At 40.3% G+C, this 23982-nt stretch overlaps 1 long non-coding RNA gene across 2 annotated transcripts in view; it reads left to right on the top strand.

The window, feature by feature from the left end:
* LOC136166259 (uncharacterized) overlaps window positions 1-23440 on the top strand; it is a 33387-nt gene extending 9947 nt beyond the window's left edge. Inside the window, exons 5-6 of one of the 2 annotated variants that reach the window (XR_010662875.1) lie at window positions 4054-6810; window positions 23324-23440. This is a non-coding gene — a long non-coding RNA (uncharacterized lncRNA). Of the gene's footprint in view, window positions 1-4053; window positions 7592-23323 lie in introns of those variants that run through there. The other variant, XR_010662874.1, reaches the window with a different exon arrangement.
* The last annotated feature ends 542 nt before the right edge of the window (window positions 23441-23982 follow it).

Genomic DNA, 23982 nt, shown 5'->3' on the forward strand with positions numbered 1-23982 from the left:
GCTGCTTCCTGATGTAAATCTGTATTTTAACAAAGAGAGAGAAAGAGAAGGAGAGAGAGATGCCTGAGGCAAGGTCATTCTTTGACCCTAGGCGATTGTCCTTCCCCACGGAGCAGTCCCAGCTCCAAGCCAGAACTAAACAAACACAGCTGCCCCATCAGCTGCTACCTCGCCACCTGCCTTTTGAAGAAGAGGCTTTCTCCGGAGCCTGCCTAATGAGCGCTGCCTGCCACGCTCAGACTGGCTGTTACAGCCTGAAGAGCCCTCTGCACATACATTGAGCTTTTCTCTCTACTTTGCACTTCAAGAACTTAGGAAGCTTCAGGGGAAATAAGGATTCAGTTTTTTTCGCCCTCCATTGTGATGAGCGTTTGCTTTCCCTGCAGGGGCTTTGAAGTACCTTAAAAATTCACATCGTAGCTTTAGGACACGGGCACTCAGAGGGATAGGCATGGGATCTGCTGATCCTGGGCTGGAGCACAAGGAGGGACTTAGCAGCAGTGGCCCTGAGCACACCCTCCTGGCATTGGTCGCTTGGCTCACCCAGCCCAGCCCAGCAAATGGGAGAAGCTGATGCTACAGACAGAAGAGAATATTGGTAAAGAGCCCCAAATGGTTGTATATCTGAAGGAGGAAACAGACAGAACAGGCTCCATCTTGAAAGCAGGACTCCATCTTGCACTGGACTGTGGACTTTGAGCTCTATGCCCAGTATCTATGGAAACGACGTACCAACTGGAAAACCAGGCCCCCCAGGGCTCGTACCTAGACTCTCCCTCACCTAAAAGAGTACCCTAATTATCTGTGTAACCAAATAGAATCACAAATTCTATTATGCTTACTGGGGTATAACCGTAGTCCTATTGATAATTGTCCACTGTTGACTACCTAGACTTAAGGCATACGAATCATGGGTTTAAGGCATATGACTCAAGGGTTAACTTCTCCTTTGTTCAGACTAGTTTCAGAGAATTTGGGGAGGTGGGTTTGAGCACATACACTTAGGGTATATAAGGTTTTCGCAAAAACTGGTTGGGGTCCTTGTTGAAGAGGAGACTCTGCCTTGGGCCCGCTGGTATAATAACCTGCACTCCACCATCTGCATTGTCCTTCTGAGTAGATTTGTTTCCCAGAACACGTGGCTTCAACACTATCCTCAGCCTGCGCTGCCATCCCTCCTTCTGCCATCCTCAGCACTCATCAGTCCTGCCAAGGCCCTCTAAGCAGATTCAATCCTTACTCAAAGTCTGAGATGAGTTGGACCTAATAGGAAAGACTTAGAGTTTTCCAGCCCCTAAGGGCTGAATCTTTCCTTTCTTCACCCGTTCACCTACCCAAACACACTTTCCTTCTCCAATCTAGTGGGGAGGCTGATCAAGATGAATCTAGTGTGCCTTCTTACATTAATGCCTCAGCATTCGTTGGGCCAATCTTGGATATTGGAGTCTGCATGGAGAGGAGAGTAGTAGATGGGAGCTCAGGTCCTTGATAAATAAGAGCTGATCCCTGGCCCTTAAGTGGACAAGTAGGGGAGTAGAGGTGATAGACCCTCAACGGCAGGAACTTGAAAAGAGCTAGGAGTTTATAGCAGAGCCAGGTCATTTGCTTTCCAGGGCTATACACATATTTAGCCCCTTCCTTCATGAAAAATACAAAAAAATTACATTTTATAACTGTGTTAATAAAAGCTAAGTGTAATCCACGCTAGAATATATTCACCTTTTCCTTCTGATTTAAAAAGAAGTAAAAATATTTCCCCCGTTCTCAAAAAGCAACGCAGACTTTAGGCCCTGTGCTTACTGTGCCATCTCTGTTTGAAGGGGGATGATGGAGGAATGATCGGAGGCAGCAGGAGGGATCAAGAGTATATCTGATCCACCTCCTGGTCCTGAAGTAGGTGGTATGTAAGAGGAAAAAAGAAACAACAACTTCCACTTGAAAAGGAGAATAGTCAGAAATAATCAGAAGGAATTTGTCAGAAATGAGACAGAAATCATCTGATCATAGAAGACAGTTCCAGAAGCCCAGAGAAAGGATTCAGAGAAGAAGAGATGAAACTGAGTCAGATTAGGGATAGTGTGGTCACTAGTGTGGTGGGAATGAGAATTCAGGTGAAGGATGATTTGGATTTCTGGTGGGAGGGGCAACTTGAATGTAAGGCACTATGGTCTTCCCTGATAGCTCAGCTAGTAAAGAATCTGCCTGCAATGCAGGAGACCCCAGTTTGATTCCTGGGTTGGGAAGACCCCCTGGAGAAAGGAGAGGCTACCCACTTTAGTATTCTTGGCCTTCCCTTGTGGTTCAACTGGTAAAGAATCCGCCTGCAATGTGGGCAACCTGGGTTCGATCCCTGGGTTGGGAAGATCCCCTGGTGAAGGGAAAGGCTACCCACTCCAGTAGTCTGGCCTGGAGAATTCCATGGACTGTATAGTCCCTGGGGTCACAAAGAGTCGGACATGACTGAGTGACTTTTTCACTCTCATGCGCCTGGAATGGTCCTGAACTGTTCAGAATTAGGTCCAGGTGGTCCTGGGGAAACTTACTGTGGGTGTTCAGCTCACCTGACTGCTAACTTGAACAGCAGAGGGACTGGTCCCTCACTCTCATAGTCTGTAAAATGATCGAGAAGGTACAGACTGTATTCAAAGAAATGTCAGTGCTTTAATCTCATTTAATTCCCACAGCAACCCATTTTACAGTGGAGAGATCAGAGAAATTGAGAGGTGGTTACTTATCTAGGGGTCACCCCTCAATAATGACCCTTGTCACGTGTGTATATGTGTATACACACATGTATACATACAGGTATTCCCTGCTTTTCCAAAGTTTGCTTAGGCAACTTCGTTTTTAATGAAAAACCTACATTAGTACTTATTTTCAATAACCAAAAGAAATTTGAAGAGGATTTTTGCTTTTGCAAAAAATGGGGGGAAAATGGAAATAGCTAGTGTCCAGCATTTGTTCTTCAACTAGCTACTATAGAAGCAGCTCCCACCCAGAGCAGCGAGAGGGGCACCGCCAAGCTGCTTTGCTGCCAAGATGCTCAGCATCTCTCCATCAAGACGCCATATCTTTGAGCTGTGTTTGTGAGCATCTGCGCTTTTTCCTGATTTATTTTGTGCATCTGTTAGCAAGATGTGTCCTAAGGTAATGGCTTCTTTCATCTATACCATTGCCATTTACAAAAGGTTTTATAGACATGCTCTACTTTTGGAGAGCAGAGGAAACCTGTGTATACCTACATACATATATGCAGCCACCACTTAGTCATTTCAGTCCTGTCTGACTCCCTGCGACCCTATGGACTGCAGCCTGCCAGCCTCCTCCATCCATGGGATTCTCTAGACAGGAGTACTAGAGTGGGCTGCCATGCCCTCCTCCAGGGGATCTTCCTGACCCAGGGATCGAACTCGGGTCTCCTGCATTGTAGGCAGGAGGGAAGCCACCAGGGAAGCCATATATACATAAGTGTATATAACTGCAGAAGTATATAGACACATATATTGATCTATGTATATATATCAGATGTTCCTGCTGTATTTGCACGTATAACTTGAAAATTAAAGCTCTTTGAGTAGTATATCATGGTTCATTAATGTGTAGAATAGTGCTTTATTCTCATGCTGTATACCCTTTATGTGTCCATGCCTCCTATGATGCAGTTGGCCTGGATTCTAACTTTCTAGAAGGCAGGAAACATTTCTAAGGTTATATATGTGCTGAATAGTGTTTTGATGGTAGTGGAAAGATAGATTTTTCTAATTTCTAAATTAAAAATTAAAAATATCATCTATGTATGCTCACAGTTAGTTATCACAATGGGGAGAGAGGTAGAGAGCCTCCTATGTTTATTCAACAAATGAGTGAGGCTTTATTGCTTGTCAAGAGCTTAGCTCCTGGGGCTAGACTAGTTCCTGACTCTGGATGAATTATTTCATTTCTTTAAAAGTCTGTTTTTTATCTATGTAAAATTACTTGCCACGATTCCTGGAAGTGCATGGTTGCTTGATGTTGTTGTTTAGTCATTAAGTCATGTCTGACTGTTTTGCACAGGGCCTCTTGATGAACATGGAAGAGGAGAGTAAAAAAGTTGACTTAAAACTCAACATTCAGAAAACTAATATCATGGCACCTGGTCCCATCACTTCATGGCAAATAGATGGGGAAACAATGGAAATAGTGACAGACTTTATTTTTCTGGGTTCCAAAATCACTACAGACTGTGACTGCAACCAGGAAATTAAAAGACGCTTGCTCCTTGGAAGGAAAGTTATGACCAACCTAGACAGCATATTAAAAAAGAGACATCACTTTGCCAACAAGGATCCGTCTAGTCAAAGCTATGGTTTTTCCAGTAGTCATGTATGGATGTGAGAGTTGGACTATAAAGAAAGCTGAACGCCAAAGAATTGATGCTTTTGAACTGTGGTGTTGGAGAAGACTTTAGAGTCCCTTGGACTGCAAGGAGATCCAACCAGTCCATCATAAAGGAGATCCATCCTGGGTGTTCATTGCAAGGACTGATGTTGAAGCTGAAACTCCAATACTTTGGCCACCTGACGTGAAGAGCTGACTCATATGAAAAGACCCTGATGCTGGGAAAGATTGAAGGTGGGAGAAAAGGGGACAACAGAGGATGAGATGGTTGGATGGCATCACTGACTCAGTGGACATGAGTTTGAGTAAACTCTGGGATTTGGTGATGGACAGGGAGGCCTGGTGTGCTGCAGTCCATGAGGTCGCAAAGAGTGGGACACAGTTGAGCGACTGAAGGGAACTGAACTGAGACTGTAGACCACCAGGCTCCTCTGTCCAAGGTATCTCCTAGGCAAGATTACTGGGGTGGGTTGCCATTTCCTTCTCCAGGGGATCTTCCCAACTTAGAGATGTAACCTAAGTCTCCTGTACTGGCAGGTAAACTCTTTACTGCAGGGCCACCAAGGAAGCCCCAGTGGCTCAACAGACGATAATTATTGTTACTGTTGAATGCTTACTATTTGCCAAGTACTTTGCAAGGTCTTAGGAATTCAAAGATGCTTTTAAGAAGTTCATCGTCAAGTGGTGAGACAATGAAACAAAAAATTACACCTACACCCTATCCACTACCACACACACAGTCGTGCTTGCCATGATAAGAGATATGCTCAGTGGACTTTGAAACTATCGTGGACTTTGAAACTCTAGTGGGAGTAACTAGATATCAAAAAGGGACCAGACAATTCATGGTGAGATGGAAGCATTTGTTTAATATGTGTGTGTGTGGAGCGGGGTGGGTAGAGGGTAGTTATCATTGTGCTAAGAACACATTTTTCTTTTTTTTAACTGGAGCTGCTTAAGATACCCTGCCCAGTCCCCCACTAACTGGGAAGTCATAGTGGAGTAAAACTGGTGTCTGCCATCCATAGTCTTTTCTGGATGAGCAAAGCAGAGTGGAGGAGGATGCAGCCCTCAGCAATGTGATGCTCCGATTCTGTCCGTCTCTCTGTTCATGCTCTCCCCTCCACCGTCTTATATCTGCTCTCATCTTTGGGAGTTTGGTCGTGAAGTACCAAGGTGGAGGGTAACATGAGGAAGTGTTTTTTATGTGGTTCCTTTTGTTTTTTCTTTCTTCTTCCTCCTCCTCCTCTTTCTTCTTTTTAAAGTTTACTTTTGCTAAATGAGCAGCAAGAATCCCAAACTTACTGTTTCTCAGAATCAATGGTAAAGAGCCCTGCTCTGCTGATGTGTTTGGAGTTTTTCTTTCTCTCTGGGATTACAGTCCTTTTCACAACGCCGATGCACAGTTTTTAGCTATGTTAGTTCTGTAATGTTAGTACTGAATGTTTTTGTAATATTCCCCTGGTAGTTAGAAGCAAGGAAAGATTTATTTTAAAGGGAAAAAAGAGATCATTATTTCAGCCCCAGAGTCACAAGTTAAGAAAGGAAACTCGGAAAGTGTAAAGGCAATACTCTCAGCTCAAACTCCTAACCACCTCAGGTTTTGCCCAGCTCCCATTTATTTATCATTTCAATTACAGAAGAGATGTGTTGCTACAAAAAGCCATATTGTGTCTATTTTCTAAAGGAAGGAAAGGCAATTTAATCTTTACACTCTTTTATGTGAATATTGCCTCTATCATTGAGGATTTTAGGAAATGAAGAACTTTACCTATAACGAGTGTTTTTATCCTCAAGTCATCTGAACTCAAGTAATGTGTTTTTCATCTGCTGTGATATTCTTTGTACCCCTTTCTACTGAAGCTTAATTATTGTGCTTTACAATGATAAACAGGTTCAATTCCTTTTTAAAAACCATATGATTCTTATAGGCGAAAGACTTTTAAAAATTCCACTAATTTACATGCTACCTATGACTATTCTCAAATTGTGTTTAATATAGTTTTTCCTGCACATTATTCAAGAAAATTAATACATTTTTTTCTTATGATATCATCAAGACCTAAAACTGAAAAAAATCTGTTCAAGTATATCTTAAAGATGTTGCTTACTATTTCAAATGAAATCTTCACACTGCAGTGGGAAAATCAGATATACCAGGTAAGAACCACTCATCACTAATCCTACATAATTACAGAGACTAATGAAAGTATCATGAGCTCTATTAAAGCATCTAATCACAAAGATGTAAATATGTACTAGAAACACGAAGCTCTCACTTTCTGTATAACTGTGTACATTTTTATATGCTTCTACAGTACATTGGAAAATTCAAGACTAGGATGTTGGCTACTTCTCTATCTTTACTGAACAGACCAAAACACTGGTATTAACTTTATGGGATTAAATTCCCCTTCAAAATAAAAATCAAAGGTAAGAAATCTATCCTAAAAAGTAATTCCAATTAGATAAAAATAAGTATTTATTTAAAAATTATACTTTGCAGCACAATTTGGAGTAACAAAAAATAAGCAATCTAGATGTTCAACAAAAGGGGATTGTCCACAAAAGTTCAGATTTATTTCTGAAATGGAAAACTCTATTTTCATTAAAATACATTTATATTTATTTCCCAGAATTATTTATCAATAATTCTGGTCTCATAAGAAATGGTCAGGATACAGTGTTAGATGGGAAAAAAAAAAAAGAGGATTTAAATCTATATGTACTGAGTTAATTTCCTGGTGGCTCAGATGGTAAAGTGCCTACAATGTGGGAGACCCAGGTTCGATCCCTGTGATGGGAAGATCCCCTGGAGAAGGAAATGGCAACCCACTCCAGTACTCTTGCCTGGAAAATCCTATGGACGGAGGAGCCTGGTAGGCTACCCTCCACAGGGTCGCAAAGAGTCGTACACGACTGAGCGATTTCAGTTTTCACTTGTTGTACTGAGGTAATCCGATTATACATCTAGGTAGACCCATACACAAAAAGACTAGAAAAGAATATTCCAAAATATTAAAAGCAATAATAATAAAGATACATTTAATTTCTCCTTTAAACTTTTCTATACTTTTTTGATTTCCATAATAAGCATGTATTATCTTTCTAATAAAATTAATGAACTTTCTAAAAGTTAAAGATTTTAAAATCAAATTTTGAGACAAGTTCAGCATTTGATCAATAACTAAATATCTTAAAAAATTGAAATATGTACTTCCCAATTAACTAGAGAGTGTTTTATTTTTGTGTTAATTTGTCTGTCTGTTTTAGTATACTGTCTTTTTGTGTTAGACAGAAAATAAAGAATGGATATATTACAATACATGAAAGTAGATGATAGAGGGATGAAACTTCTCTTCTGAGTCATGTGATAGTAACTGAAATTTTAGAGTGTATGATACTCATGCATGCATGCATTCATTCATTCCTCTAAAATGTTTTTACCTAAGAAGGTTGCTGATTGGGCTGGCTCACACCCAGTGAATCTGGAGAGTGTCTGAGCTGTCTGAATTAAGGTGTTATACCCCAAACTTTTGGTTCTCACTTAAATAGGGGTTAACTAAAAGACCCCCAACATAACAAGACAAACAAAGCCTAAGGAGTCTCTGAAAGGTGGAAAGAAATAGACTGTCAAGGGACCTCAGGACTTGAGCAACCACAGGACAACTAGTTCCCTGGGTTTCTTTATTGCCTCCCATATGTACCTGGATTAGATCTGGCTGGCAAAAACTCCCAACCTTGAAACCTCCAACAAGTGCAGACAAAAATAGCTGCAAGGAAAGCTTGTTTCTCCTAGACAAAGAATCAGGAAAAGGGTGAACTCTATCATGGTTTCAGCAGGACTGAATGGGGAACTGATTTTCCTGGCCTCCCTCCCAGAGAACTAGGCTTTCCAACAGGACTTCAACAGCAGGGTCCTTATTGACCTGAGCCTCCACCCCAGGAGGCAGCAACAAGACTGAAAGATGTGGTGTGTGGCAGGTGGGTGTGGGGAATTGGGAAGATGGATGTGATTCATTGTCACTATGCTTTGCTCCTCCCCAGCCCAACCCAAGTTAGCGGGTTGAGTTGGGAGCTAAACCTCTATACCCACCTGGCTGCAAGGAGATTGAATGCAGCAGTGCAAAACAGGACTAGCCTGTTATTAGCCTCCCTTCTCCTCTCCTCTCCTGCTTCCTCATCCCTTGTCCTTCCATTTTCCGATCTATAAGGCCTAGTGAGGAGCCAGCCTCTACCACCACTTGGCATCTGACAAGGCAGAGTGAGTTGATAATTTATAGGGATGGTTGGCAGTTTACTTTCTCCCCTCTTCTTTCCTGGTGTCAGCAGGAGGTCCAGATTGAAGCTGGGTTTACACTCCTACTGGAGGCAATGCAGTAGTGCTAATGCTATCTCACTTTCCAGGATACGTATCAGCCTGGCAAAATTGAGAGATGAGATTCCACTCCATATAACTGCAGAGGCAATAGGAATCAGGGTTCACTTTTGTAGGAGTGGTGTAGGGGATAGGGAGATGGGAGATGATGCCTAGGAAAAAGAAACATACACACCCACCTGGCCCCCTCATTATACTTCAATAGGCAGACTACCTGCTTAAAAAAAAAAAAAATTAAGATCCAGAGTCCAAAATATTTCAAATATCTATGATGCATTTGAAAATCGCGTGTCACACCAAGAACCAGGAAATCCTAACCTGAATGAGGCAAGGTAACACTTGTAAACTCCAAGGTGAATGATATATTGAAATTATCTAAAAAAATATTTTAAAGCAGCCATTATCAAATGATTCAACAAATGGTGATGAATTCTCTTGAAATAAATGAAAAAATAAAAACTCAGTGAAGAAATAGAAGTTATTAACCTAATGGAGATTACTACAACTGGAAAGTGTAGTAACTTGAAATGAAAAACTTATAAGTGGAGATGACAGAGAAGAAAGTCAGTGAACATAAAGATAGATCAATAGAATTTACCTTATCTGAACAACAAAGAGAAAATGAACTAAAAAAGAAAATGAATAGAATCTCAGGAATGTGAGCTAATATTTATATCACTAAAGTCCCTGAAAGAGAAGAGAGAATGTAACTAAAAACTTCATTAAAGAGATAGCTAAAATTTTCCCAAATATGGTGAAAGACATAAACCTGCAGATTAAAGACCTGAGTGATTAGCAAATACAGAAAATCTGAAGACTCACACACCTTCTTATTACAGTCATTAAAAGGGTAAAAGAAACTGGACTAGAAAAAAGGGGCATGCAATATAGCTGAGGTATCCCTTTGTCGTTTTTACAAAAAACACAACAAAACAAATCAAAAAACTTCCTAGGGTAGGTGGAAATCCACTTGGAACTTTTTAAGGTCTCAAGCATTCTTTTTTAAGGTCTCATTTGCATGCTTTTAAAATCTTTGTTTCCATGCATTTCTTTTTTAAAAATTGTTTATTTTTAATTGAAGGATAATTGCCTTACAATATTGGTTTGATTTCTGCCGTACATCAACATGAATTAGCCATAGGTGTACATATGTCCCCTCCCTCTTTGACCCTCCTTCCCACCTCCCACCATTTCCTATACTTCTAGGTTGTTACAGATCCCCAGTTTGCATTCCCTGTTAAATTTCCATTGGTTATCTATTTTATATATGGTAGTGTGTATGCTTCCATGCTACTCTATCCATTCATCTCACCCTCTCCTTCCTCTCCCCCACCCGTGTCCATAAGTCTGTCTCTATTTCTGCATCTCCACTGCAGCCCTGCAGATCAGTACCATATTTTTAGATTACATATATATGTGTTAATATATTTGTTTTTCTCTTTCTGAGTTATTTCACTCTGTATGATAGGCTCTAGGTTCATCCACTTCATTAGAACTGACTCAAATTCATTCCTTTTTATGGCTGAATAGTATTTCATTTTATATATGTACCAAAACTTCTTTATCTATCCATCTGTTGATGGACATCTAATGTTTCTTCCATGTCCTAGTTATTGTAAATAGTGTTGAAATGTATATTGGGGTACATGTGCATTTTTCAATTTTAGTTTTCTCAGGGTATATGCCTAGAAGTAGTATTGCTGGGTCATATGGTGGTTTTATTCCTAGCTTTTTATGGAACCTCCATACTGTCTTCCATAGTGGCTGTATCAATTTACATTCCCACCAACAGTGCAACAGGGGTCCCTTTTCTCCACACTCCCTTCAGCATTTATTGTTTGTGGATTTTTTAATGATGGCCATTGTGACTGTGTGAGATTGTATCTCATTGTAGTGTTGATTTCATTTTCTCTATTAGTGAGTGATGTTGAATGACTTTTCATATATTTATTAGCCATCTATATGTCTTCTCTGGAGAAATGTCTGTTTAGGTCTTTTCCCCACTTTTTGATTGGGTTGTTTGTTTTTCTGGTATTGAGTTGTATGAGCTGCTTGTATATTTTGGAAATTAATCCTTTGTCAATTGTTTCATTGGCTATTTTATCCCATTCTGTGGGTAGTCTTTTCACTTTGTTTATAGCTTCCTTTGCTGTGCAAGTTTTAAGCTTAATTAGGTCCCAGTTGTTTATTTCCATTATTTTAGAATGTGGGCAATAGAGGATCTTGCTATGATTTATTTCATACAGTGTTCAACCTATGTTTTCTTCTATGAGTTTTTATAGTTTCTAGTCTCATATTTAGGTTTTTGATATATTTTGAGTTTATTTGGTATGTTGTTAAGAAGTGTTCTAATTTCATTTTCTGTCCAGTACCACTTATTGAAGAGGTTATCTTTTCCCATCATATATTCTTGCCTCCTTTGTCAAACATGGGTGTGTATAGGTACATGGGTTTATCTCTGGGCTTTCCATCTTGTGCCGTTGGTCTATATTTCTGTTTTTGTGCAAGTGCCGTAGTGTCTCAATGACCGTAGCTTTGTAGTATAATCTAAAATCAGGTAAGTTGATTCCTCCAGCTCCATTCTTCTTTCTCAAGATTGCTTTGGCTAGTCAGGGTCTTTTGTATTTCTATACAAATTGTGAGTTTTTTTGTTCTATTTTTGTGAAAAACGCCATTGGTAATTTTATAGGAATTGCATTGCTTCTGTAGATTGTATTTGGTAGTATAGTCATTTTCACATTATTGATTTTTCAAACCCAGGAGCAGGGAATGTCTCTACATCAGTTTAGTTTTATTAAACTTTGCTATTGTTTCCTTTATTTTTTTCATTTTTTCTGCTCTGATCTTTATGATTTCTTTCCTTGTATTAACTTTGGTGTTTATTTTGTTCTTTTTCCAGCTGTTTTAGGTGTAGAGTTAGGTTGCCTATTCAATGTTTTTCTGGTTTCTTGAGACAGGATTGTGTTGCTATAAGCTCCCTTCTTAGAATTGCTTTTTCTGAATCCCATAGGCTTTGAGTCATTGTGTTTTTGTTGTCATTTGTTTCTAGGAGATTTTTATTGTCTTCTTATTTCTTTAGTAACCTATTTATTACTTAGAAATGTATTATTTAATCTCCATATGTTTGTGTTTTTTCAGTTTCCCCCCCTGTAATTGATATGAGTCTCATAGCCTTGTTGTCAGAAAAGATGCTTGATACAATTGCAATTTTCTTAAATTTACTGAAGCTTGATTTGTGAGCTAAGATCTGGTCTATCCTGGGGAATGTTCCATGTGCACTTGAGAAGAAAGTACATCCTTCTGCATTTGGGAGGAAAGTCCTGAAGATATCAGTTAGATTCATCCAGTCTAATGTCTCATTTAAGGTTTGTGTTTCTTTATTAATTATCTGTCTGGATGATCTATCCATTGGTGTAAATGGGGTATTAAAAGTTCCCTACTCTTATTGTGTTACCATCAATTTCTCTTGTCTGTTAATGTTTGCCTTGTATATTGAGGTGCTTCTACATTGGGTGCATTAATATTTACAATTGTTATGTCTTCTTGGATTGATTCATTGATCATTATATAGTGTCCTTCTTTATCTCTTGTAATAATCTTTATTTTAAAGTATATTTTATCTGAAATGAGAATCCTCACTCCAACTTTGTTTTGATTTCCATTTTCAGGGGATATATTTTTCTATCTTCTTACTTTCTGTCTGTATGTATCTCTAGGTCTGAAGTGGATCTCTTGTAGACAGCATATATATGAGTCTTGTATCCATTCAGTCAGTCTGTTTCTTTTGGTTGGAATGTTTAATCCATTTACATTTAAAGTAGTTATATATTTAACATTTATTGGATAGCTGATTTGGTAGTTCTGGATTCTCTTAGTGTTTGCTTTTCTGTAAAGCTTTTGATTTCTCCATCAATTTTGAATGTGATCCTTGTGGGGTAGAGTAATCTTGGTTGTAGATTTTTTTCTTTCAGTACTATGATTATGTTTTGCCATTTCCTTCAGGCTTGCAGAGTTTCTGCTGAGTGAACAATCAGCTGTTGTCGTTCAGTTGCTCAGTCATGTCCCACTCTTTGTGACCGCATGAACTGCAGCATGCCAGGCTTCCCTGTCCTTCACTGTCTCCCTGAGTTTGCTCAAATTCAAGTCCATTGAATCCATGATGCCATCCATCCATCTCATCCTCAGCCACCTCCTTGTCCTCCTGCCTCTAATCTTTCCAGCATCAGGGTCTTTCCCAGTGAGTCTGCTCTTCTCATCAGGTGGTCAAAGTATTAGAGCGTCAGATTCAGCATCAGTCCTTTCAGTGAATATTCAGGGTTGATTTCCTTTAGGATGGACTGGTTTGATCTCCCTGCTGTCCAAAGGAATCTCAGACATCTTCTCCAGCACCACAGTGCAAAAGCATCAACTTTTTTGCACTCTGCCTTCTTTATAGTTCAACTCTCACAACCATACATGACTACTGGAAAAACCATAACTTTGACTACACAAATCAGCTGTTAATCATATGGGTTTTCCCTTGAATGTTACTTGTTACTTTTCTCTTGGTGCTTTTTATATTCTTTCTTTGTGTTTAATCTTTGTTAGCTTGATTAGTATTTGTCTCAATGCATTTCTCCTTAGATTTGTCCTGTATGGGACTCTTTGTGCTTCTTGGACTTGACTGATTATTTCCTTCCCATGTTTGGGAAGTTTTCAACTATACTCTCTTCAAAAAATTTCTCAGACACTTTGTTTTTCTCTTCTTCCTCTAAGAACCCTATAATTCAAATGTTTGTGCCTTTAATATTTTCCAGAGGTCTCTGAAAGTGAAAGTGAAGTTGCTCAGTTGTGTCTGACTCTTTGTGACCCAATGGACTGTAGCCTGCCAGGCTCCTCCATCCATGGATTTTCCAGGCAAATATACTGGAGTGGGTTGCCATTTCTTTCTCCAGGGGATCTTCCCAACCCAGGGATCAAACCCAGGTCCCCTACATTGCAGACAGGCTCTTTACCATCTGAGCCACCAGGGAATCCCTAAAGGTCTCTGAGGTTATCCTCAATTCTTTGCATTCATTTCCCGTTATTATGCTGTTCAGAAGTTATTTCCACCATCCTATCTTTCAGCTCACTTATCAATTCTTCTACCTCAATTATTCTCCTTTGGTTCCTTCTAGAGTATTTTTAATTTCGGTAATTGTGCTATCCATCTCTGTTTATTCTTTATTTCTTTGAGGTCTTTGTTAACTGTGTTAACTGATTCTTGCATCTTCTCAATTCTGTTTTCATGGCTTTGGGAAATCTTTACTATCATTACTCTGAATTTATTTTTTCAGAGATAGTTTGCCTATTTCCTGATTGTTTTTTGTGAGATTGTACCTTGTTCCTTCATTTGCTCCATATTTCTCTGTCTTTTCTTTTTCTTTTTCCTCCAACTTATTCCCTTGGAGGTTTCCTTTTCCTGGGCCTAGGGTTGTATTCCTTCTTCCTTTTGGTTTCTGTCCTTGGTGCGTAAGCTTGGTCAAGTGGTCTGTGTTGTCTCTGTGTTGGGGGTGACTTGTGCCTGCATTTTAGTGGGAAGAGGTTTGTTTTTTGTTTTTTGTTTTTCCTCTCTGATTGATCAGGCTGTGTGAGGTGGCATATTTGGGGCTGTCTGTGGGAATCCTGTTGGCTGACTGGTTTTGTATTTTTGTCTTGCTTGTTGTTTGGGTGAGGTGTCCTGCATTGGGTTCCACCCAGTGTTCTGGTCCATGGAGCTGATTTTGTCCCTCTGAAGGGCCATGCTGTGTCCAGTAGTGGGTTTAGATGGGAATAACAGACCATCTTACTTGCCTCCTGATAAACCTGTATGCCAGTCAAGAAACAACAGTTAGAATCTTGTATGGAACAACTGACAGGTTCAGGGTTGAGAAAGGAGTATAGGAGTATGACAAGGCTATTTCTTGTCACTCTGTTTATTTAACTTATATGTAGAGCATATCATGTGAAATGCCAGGGTGGATGAGTTACAAGCTGGAATCAAGACTGCAGGGAGAAATATCAACAACCTCAGGTATGTGGATGATACCATTCTAATGGCAGAAAGTGAAGAGGAATTAAAGAACCTCTGAAGAGGGTGAATAAGGAGAGTGAAAAGGCTGACTTAAAGCTCAATAGTAAAAAAAAAAAAAACAAAGACAAGATCATGGTTTCTGATCCCATCACTTCATGGAAAATAGAAGGGGAAAAGATAGAAGCAGTGACAGATTTCCCCTGCTTGGGCTCTAAAATCACTGCAGAGGATGACTGCAACCATGAAATTAGAAGACGATTGCTTCTTGGCAGGAAAACTATGACAAACCTAGACAGTGTGTTAAAAAGCAAAGACATCACTTTGCCAACAAAGGTCCATATAGTCAAGGCTAAAATCTTTCCAACTTGTGGCTCAGCTGGTAAAGAATCCATGCGGGAGACCTAGGTTCAATCCCTGGGTTGGGAAGGTCCCCTGGAGAAGAGAAAGGCTACCCACTCCAGTATTCTGGCCTGGAGAATTCCATGGACTATATGGTCCATGGGGTGAAAAAGCGGACTCCCCTTGTAGCTCAGTTGGTAAAGAATCTGCCTGCAGTACAGGAGACCTGGGTTTGATTCCTGGGTTGGGAAGATCCCCTGGAGAAGGAAATGGCAACCCACTCCATTATCCTTGCCTGGAGATTCCTATGGATAGAGGAGCCTAGTGGGCTATAGTTCATGGGGTTGCAAGAGTCGGACACAACTTAATGACTAAAGCAAGCAAGCAAAGTCTTTCCAATAGTCATGTACGTTGTGAGAGCTGGACCATAAAGAAGACTGAATGCTGAAGACCTGATGCTTTTGAGCTGTATTGCTAGAGAAGACTCTTGAGAGCTCCTTGGACAGCAAGGAGATCAAGCCAGTCAATCCTAAAGGACATCACCCCTGAAAATTCATTGGAAGGACTGATGCTGAAGTTGAAGCTCCAATATTTTGGCCACCTGATGCGAAGAGCCAATTCATTGGAAAAGACCATGCTGCTGGGAAGACTGAAGGGCAGAAGGAGAAGAGAGCAACAGAGGATGAGACGGCTGGATGGCATAATCAATGCAATGGATATGAATTTGGGCAAACTCTGGGAGACGGTAAGAGACAGGGAAGCCTAACGTGCTGCAGTCAATGGGGTAATGAAGATTTGAACATGACTTTGTGATTAAAAAACAACAGCGTGGATTCAGTAAGGCTTTGGGTAGCCTGTCTGCTAGTGTGTTTCTGTTTTGTTGAAGGATTGACGTGGGATATCTGGGCACTGGTGCTTGCTGGCCTTTGGGTGGTCTTGGTTTTGGTGTTAAGATGGAGGCCTTTTGAGGGGCTCTCATCTATTAATGATCCCTGTGGTCAAGAGCTCTCTGGTGCTTCAAAGTCTTGGGCTTGAGTCTCTCACCTCAGAGGTTCAGGCTCAAGGTTGACTGAGGCTCCAAATCCTCACAAGACACCCAGCATGAAATACAAGATCCCAGTACTCTTGGTGAAGGCAACATTCAGCAGTCCAGAAAACCCAGTGAGGTTTACACCAAAGTCCTATAATATTTCTAGGAAGGTCTCTGGACCTGTTTGGCGCAGCGTGTGGTCAGCTCAGGCTCAGATCTGGCTTTATTCCAGCTTGTAGTTGTCCCTAATGTTCACAGATGCACTTAGAATCCGCAGTCTATTCCTCACCTGGACATGGTGGGTGGGCTAAGTCTGAGGCTAATTAGGGCTCTCCTGCTCTCTTGGGCTGGGGAGAGGGGAGGATATGGCAGCCACATATGGCTTGTACTCAGAGGGCCTGTGTTAATAGTGACTTGTTGGATATTGTTACAATCTGAGGAGGGTTGTGGGATCTCCCAAAAGAAAAAGCCCCATTTAATGGATCCCTATAAAGAATTCATCTGTTTAAGCTCCTAGCAAGTTGCAGGCAGTAACCTGTGCCTACTCACAGCCTAGCGGTAGCTGCAACCTCTGGAACTGAGACTGCATTGGTGGTTTTGTCCGTTGCCTTCGGCGCCTCTCCTGGCTTTGACTGTGGTAGGCATGTCCATTTCTGCAGCCATGTCAAAGAGGCCTCTGAGCACATCCTCATGGCCTCCAGCCCGCAACCTCTCCCTGGGATCTTTGCAGGAGCTTCCACCTCTGGTCTCAACCTCTACAGCAGGCCAGGTCTTGCTAGACACTTCTCTTGGCTCCTACCCCCACCCTCTTCTCAGGTGGATGCTTGTGTGCCTCTTTTCTCGGTTCCCTTAACCCTCCTTCTGGGCCAGGCTAGGGCTTGCTAGCCACTTCTCTAGGCTCCCTTCTCCAACCCCCTTGTCTGGGCTGTGGCTTGTAAGCTGCCTATGGGCTGAGAAGTGCTGTTTGAGAACTTTCTCTGTATTTTGCCTTCTAAGCCTCCCACTGTTGCACGGCACTCTGAGGTTCTGCAACTCCCTTTTGGTCTGGCTTGTGAGGTTTCCGAGTGCATGGAAATTTTTCTTCCTTCATTACTCCCTCCTTCCCTTGGAGCAACCATCCTGAAGTCCTCTGTTTTGTTTTTTTGTTTGTTTGTTTTAAATAATTTTTCTTTATCCTACCTCATTCCAGGGGCATTAGCTTGCCTTTTTGGAGGCCTAGGATCTTCTGCTGTCATTTAGAAGTTGCTCTGTTTGATTTGTTCTGTATTTTAATGAGTTTTTTAAAATGTATTTGTGGGGAGGCAGACAATCTCCCTGTCTTACTCCTCCACCATCTTCTTCTGCTCCCCTTTCATTTCTTTCTTTTGGATATTTATTTTATAAGAAAACATTTTGTGTTTTCTTAGTCTAAATAATGTTTGTTGATCATCGCATATATTCTGTTCTAAGCACTGTAAAATGTTCAGGTAACACAAAGGCAAAAAAGGCAAATTATCTTCCCTTGGGGTTTCAGAACTCAATGGGGGGCACTAGCATTGTGTGATAAGAGATACCAGTAGAAGTTGTGCCAAGTCGAATCATGGCTTATACTACTGTAGGTTTGGGAGAACATATGTTCATTTGAAAATGTAAGCTTTGACTCTATCATCAAGTGATGGTAGAAAAAAATACTTAGATCATGCATGCCTTTCTATCTTTCTATTTGCTGATAGGTAGTGTCAGATACTGGGGCTTCCCAAATAGCTCAGCTGGTAGAGAATCTGCTTGTAATGTAGGAGACCCTGGTTTTGAGAGAGTCATTTCCTAGGCAGGTTGATAAGAAGTCTAGGGGTCCCCAAGGAGAGAGGGGTCTGGAGTTCTCAAAGAGGAAGAAAGGACAAACTTTTTTCCCTCCACATTCCTTAGGATTATATAACAATATTGTATCCTGCCTGAGGGCAATCTCTGGATTAAACCTCCTGGCTAATCCTGTTATCTTAAAATGTAAATTATGGGAGTAGGTCTGGTGAGGTCTTTACAACCTCCAGACATTCTTTGGATTCATTGGAGAGTATATAACTCCATTGCTAATGCTAGCAAGGGGGTACTCTTTCTACCCCCTTCTGATGTCTATGTCAGAAGCTTTCTCTATCTCCTTTATACTTTAATAAAACTTCATTACACAAAAGCTCTGAACGATCAAGCCCCAGATTGAATTCTTCTCCTCTGGAGGCTAAGAATCCCGGCGTCTTTTTGAGGTTCAGCAACAACCTTTCAGTTTGATTCCTGGGTCAGGAAGTTCCCCTGGAGAAGGGATAGGCTACCCACTCCAGTATTCTTGAGCTTCCCTGGTGTCTCAGATGGTAAAGAATCCACCTGCAATGCAGGAGACCTGGGTTCAAACCCTGGGTTGGGAAGATCCCCTGGAGAGGCATGACCACCCACTCCAGTAATCTTGTCTGGAGAATTCCCATGGACAGAGGAGCCTGGCGGGCTATAGTCCATGGAGTCACAAAGAGTTGGACACAACTGAGTGACTAAGCACAAGCACAGTGTCAGGCTACCTTGAAATAGGAAAATGATTCACCTCAGTAAATAATTAAGGCTTGGATTTGTGAAAAGATCAACTTCCTGTAAGTAGCTTTGTGTAAGGCTGCTGGCATTCAGAAACCCTAGAACAGTTACACCCAAGTTCAGACTCTGATGTCCTCTCTTAGGCTACATCCTTATCCTCCACAACGCAGAGCACCACAGGAAGGGAATACAGCAAGATTCTATGAATCTTCTCTGACAGTCCAGTGTTATGGTGGGGTTATTGCTACTCAGCCAACCACAGTGGTCCACAGGATGGCATAGGGAATGGGGAGACCATACATGTACCAACTCTCTGTGTTCGGTTTCAGCCTGAACCAAATGACCCTTTCTGGTGTTGCTCAAAACCATCTTTGTTAAATATTTTTGTTTAAATCAATATCTTTTTGAGGAAACAATGATTCTTTCTGCCTAAGTCTGTTGTTCAAGGACTAAGAGAGGTGGAATTATGATTTCAGAGCAGGTCTTATAACTATCAGGCTAAGGCCCTCTCCACCTTATCAAACTATCATTTCTTTTCAGGATTGAATCCAAAGAGAATAAAAATTCCCAATGAAAAAATATATGAGAAAATATATTATTCATAGCTTGAAAAGTTAAACATAAAATGTTAAATGTTTAAGGATAAGGAAAATTTCCATTATCAACCAGATAGAAAGCATTAATGTTTCATTTACTAATGTTATGAGGTCTGTGTGTGTTTATCTTTAAAATATGAGGCACTGACTTGATTTGCTCCATTAAAAAATATGCCTTTGACCAAATAAGAAATTGTCCACTCAGTATTGTCCACTCAGTATTCAAGTCCTGGAATATCAAACAAGAAATAATCATGATTATTGACACAATTTAACTGAATTTTCCTGCATATTTACTTTTGTTGTAAAATAAACAGTTAATTTTGCTAGGACACATGTTCACATGTATGTTTCTTGATCTATTCTGTTGATCTTGATCTACTCTGCTCATTAATGCCAATGTAAAATTTTCTAAAATAGTTTTTAGCATATTATTTGCCTTTTCACTGTTGTATAAGCTATCATATATTAATTTATCTTTCTGTAGTGGGCAACTAATGGGGGCTAGTTTGGCCCACAAGGCCGTCCCCTTGGTGGGAAACTCTTGATTTACAGGGTGAGTTTCAAGCACCCCAGTAAGTATGATGTAATCATCCCTTTTGGCCTACAATTGATTGGGTTGGTGGGGGATCTGACTTTAACAGTACCCAAATGTCATCTTTCCTGGGATATGATATTGGAATCTAGAAATTATCAGTCTGTGTCTAGAACTATAACACATAAATAGAAGCTAAGAAAGCTCATCTGCAGAGTGTGAGAGAGAGAAAGATGAAAAACACATACCAGAAAATGTAGCAGTGGAATTTTCAGAGAAGGTACCCCTGCCAGCTTTCCCAGATTTGGTTCTCAACCTTCTCTGAGCCTTGGTGGCATTCCTCAATTTTCTTCCATATAATTTAAATAATTTCCTCTATTTGGATTAAACTAGCTCAAATCAGTTTGTTACTTGCAGTTAAAGTATCTTATGTAATACATTGGATTTCAGACTCTGGCTCTGACCATATGGCCAGTTATATTTTCCAATATTTTCTTTACATTCATCATTCTCCTTTTTTATTCATGTGGATCTGACATCTCTCCTTTTGCCCATGTTGTATATTCTAGCTTCAAATGCTTTCTTTCTTTCCAAACAACAACCAGTCTTGACAAAGTTGAATGCCTTTTTTCATACTGATTTGCTCCATCTTTTGACTTCTAGCTTACTTTAGTCAAGACTGGTAGTTTATGTTGTGGCAGTAAATTACCTTGAAATATCAGTCACTTAACAAATCTTCATTGTTTGTTCATGCTAAATTTTTAATAAAGGTGGTCATGTTTTTTTCACAATCAAGAACCAATACCTGAAAAAAAAATAGCCATGCCATCTGGAACACAGAGTAGACTTAATTATTGAAATTGGATTTGTTCCCTTCAAATAATTCCTGGAATATAGTACTAAGTTCATTTAGAAACAAGATTTCAGATATATTCCACCTTTCTGTGGGCTGAGATAAAAGGAAGTGGAAGTATTAAGATTCCAAAATAACAAGTACTTTGGAATAACTTAATCTGATTATTTCCTTCCCATAAAGATAGCAAGGGCTATTAGTTTTATTAGTAATTATCTAACACTGAAATGTTAGGAAGGCAAAAGGAGAAAAATAGGTGTCAGTTTGAGACAAAATTTTCTCTGCAGATATTTTTTTCTTTCTTTTAAAAAATAAGAAGACAAGACCATCTCATTACTCAGGATTCAAAGATGAAAAATAGTCCAGTTTGGTCAAAATGATGTAGCCAAGGGAATTTACTGACTTAATTTTTAATTCAAGTTGTATCTATAAGTAAGATCAAGAATGTAATACTATGGTAATTAATCTCTATTCTTCTGCTATGACTTAGAAGGAAATCAGTCAATAAAAGAACTCCATTTCTGCCTCCCTGTGTCTCCTCATTTTCTAAACCTCCTCCCTTACCATCTTTAGAGAGATGATAACAACATTCGTGAGAAGAGAAAGGAGGTAGGAGAAAAGGTCTTGGTTATAGAATGGGACTGCTGGGAGTAGTATTATACTCACTTTATTACAATAAAGTCCTGGTATCCATCTCAACTTCCCTGGCTCTCCCTGGGACTGAAAAGATGGGAATTCACCCATTCGTTAACATTCAGTTCAGTTCAGTTGCTCAGTTGTGTCCGACTCTTTGCGACCACAGGAACCGCAGCACGCCAGGCCTCCCTGTCCATCACCAACTCCCGGAGTCCACCCAAATCCATGTCCATTGAGTTGGTGATACCATCCAACCATCTCATCCTCTGTCGTCCCCTTCTCCTCCTGCCCTCAATCTTTCCCAGCATCAGGGTCTTTTCAAATGAGTCAGCTCTTCACACCAGGTGGCCAAAGTATTGGAGTTTCAGCTTCAACATCAGTCCTTCCAATGAACACGCAGGACGGATCTCCTTTATGATGGGCTGGTTGGATCTCCTTGCAGTTCAAGGGACTCTCAAGAGTCTTCTCCAAAACCACAGTTCAAAAGCATCAATTCTTCTGTGCTCAGTTTTCTTTATAGTCCAACTCTCACATCCATATGTGACCACTAGAAAAACCATACCCTTGACTAGATGGACCTTTGGTGGCAAAGTAATGTCTCTGCTTTTTAATATGCTATCTAGATTGGTCATAACTTTCCTTCCAAGGAGTAAGCATCTTTTAATTTCATGGCTGCAATCGCTATCGGCAGTGATTTTGGAGCCCAGAAAAATAAAGTCTGACACTGTTTCCATTGTTTCCCCATCTATTTTCCATGAAGTGGTGGGACTGGATGCCATGATCTTAGTTTTCTGAATGTTGAGCTTTAAGCCAACTTTTTCACTCTCCTCTTTCACTTTCATCAAGAGGCTCTTTAGTTCTTCACTTTCTGCCATAAAGGTGGTGTCATCTGCATACCTGAGGTTATTGATATTTCTCTTGGCAATCTTGATTCCAGCTTGCTCTTTCTCCAGCCCAGCGTTTCTCATGATGCACTTTGCATATAAGTTAAATAAGCAGGGTGACAATATACTGCCTTGACGTACTCCTTTTCCTATTTGGAATCACTCTGTTGTTCCATGTCCAGTTCTAAGTGTTGCTTCCTGACCTGCATACAGGTTTCTCTAGAGGCAGGTCAGGTGGTCTGGTATTCTCATCTCTTTCAGAATTTTCCACAGCTTATTGTGATCCACACAGTTAAAGGCCTTGGCATAGTCAATAAAGCAGAAATAGATGTTTTTCGGGAACTCTCTTGCTTTTTTGATGATCCAGCAGATATTGGCAATTTGATCTCTGGTTCCTCTGCGTTTTCTAAACCCAGCTTGAACATCTGGAAGTTCATGGTTCACGTATTGCTGAAGCCTGGCTTGGAGAATTTTGAGCATTACTTTACTAGCGTGTGAGATGAGTGTACTTGTGTGGTAGTTTGAGCATTCTTTGGCATTGCCTTTCTTTGGGATTGGAATGAAAACTGACCTTTTCCAGTCCTGTGGCCACTGCTGAGTTTTCCAAATTTGCTGGTATATTGAGTGCAGCACTTTTACAGCATCATCTTCCAGGATTTGTAATAACTCAGTTGAGTTCACTGTAAGCCATCCATCCTAAAGAGGAATAATAGCTGAACTCAAGAGCCTTCCACCTATCAGTTAAGCTGAGATGAATTCAAGTTATGGGATTTCAGGGCAATTGCTGTCCTCTATTTTCATTTTATCTCTATAAAATATCCTCCACCCCTACACCCGCCCCCCCCCTCCCCCCCACCAAAGCGACTCATAGGAAAGAGTTTATTGGGCTGAAACATGGGGAAAGGCTAGGAAGAAGTGAAATAATCCCTCTATAAGTCTATGAAAAGCCTTCACAAAAGGCATTCTGTAGTGACCCATCTTCTGAGAAACCCATATGCCGGTCAAAAAGCAACAGTTGGAATTGGATATAAAACAAAGGAGTGGTTCAAAATTGGGAAAGGAATACATCAAGGATGTATATTGTCACCTTGCTTATTTAACTTATATGCAGAGTACATCATGTGAAATGCCAGACTGGATGAATCACAAAGTGGAATCAAGATTGCTGGGAGAATTATGAACAACCTCAGATATGTAGATGACACCTTTGGAATGGCAAAAAGCGAAGAGGAATTAAAGAACCTCATGATGAGGGTGAATGAAGAGAGTTAAAAATGACTGGCTTAAAGCTCAATATTCAAAAAACACAGATCATGGCATCTGGTCCCATCACTTCATGGCAAATAGATGGGAGAAAAGCTAAAATAGTGACAGATTTTATTTTCTTGAGCTCCAAAATCACTGCAAACAGTGACTACCATCCCAAAATTAAAGATGCTTGCTCCCTGGAAGGAAAGCTATGACAAACCTAGACAGCATATTGAAAGCAGAGACAACACTTTGACTTTTAACAGTAATATTAGATGCCAAAGATACATGAAACTATATCAAAGTTTTGAGTGACTATAAATAGAAATCTAGCCTTCTAATTATACTAAATAAAACAAGTGGAATCAAAATGTCATCAGATTTTTAGCTAGGCGAAAATTCATAAAATTTTTAAAGTCAAGTTAAAGTTGTTCAGTCATGTCTGACTCTTTGAGTCATCCAGCAAATTCCCATTGCCTATCTATTTTACATACAGTAATGTATGTTTCCATGTTACTTTCT

Source organism: Muntiacus reevesi, chromosome 4 (genome assembly GCF_963930625.1).
Source record: "Muntiacus reevesi chromosome 4, mMunRee1.1, whole genome shotgun sequence".
In the NCBI taxonomy this organism is placed as follows: domain Eukaryota; kingdom Metazoa; phylum Chordata; class Mammalia; order Artiodactyla; family Cervidae; genus Muntiacus; species Muntiacus reevesi.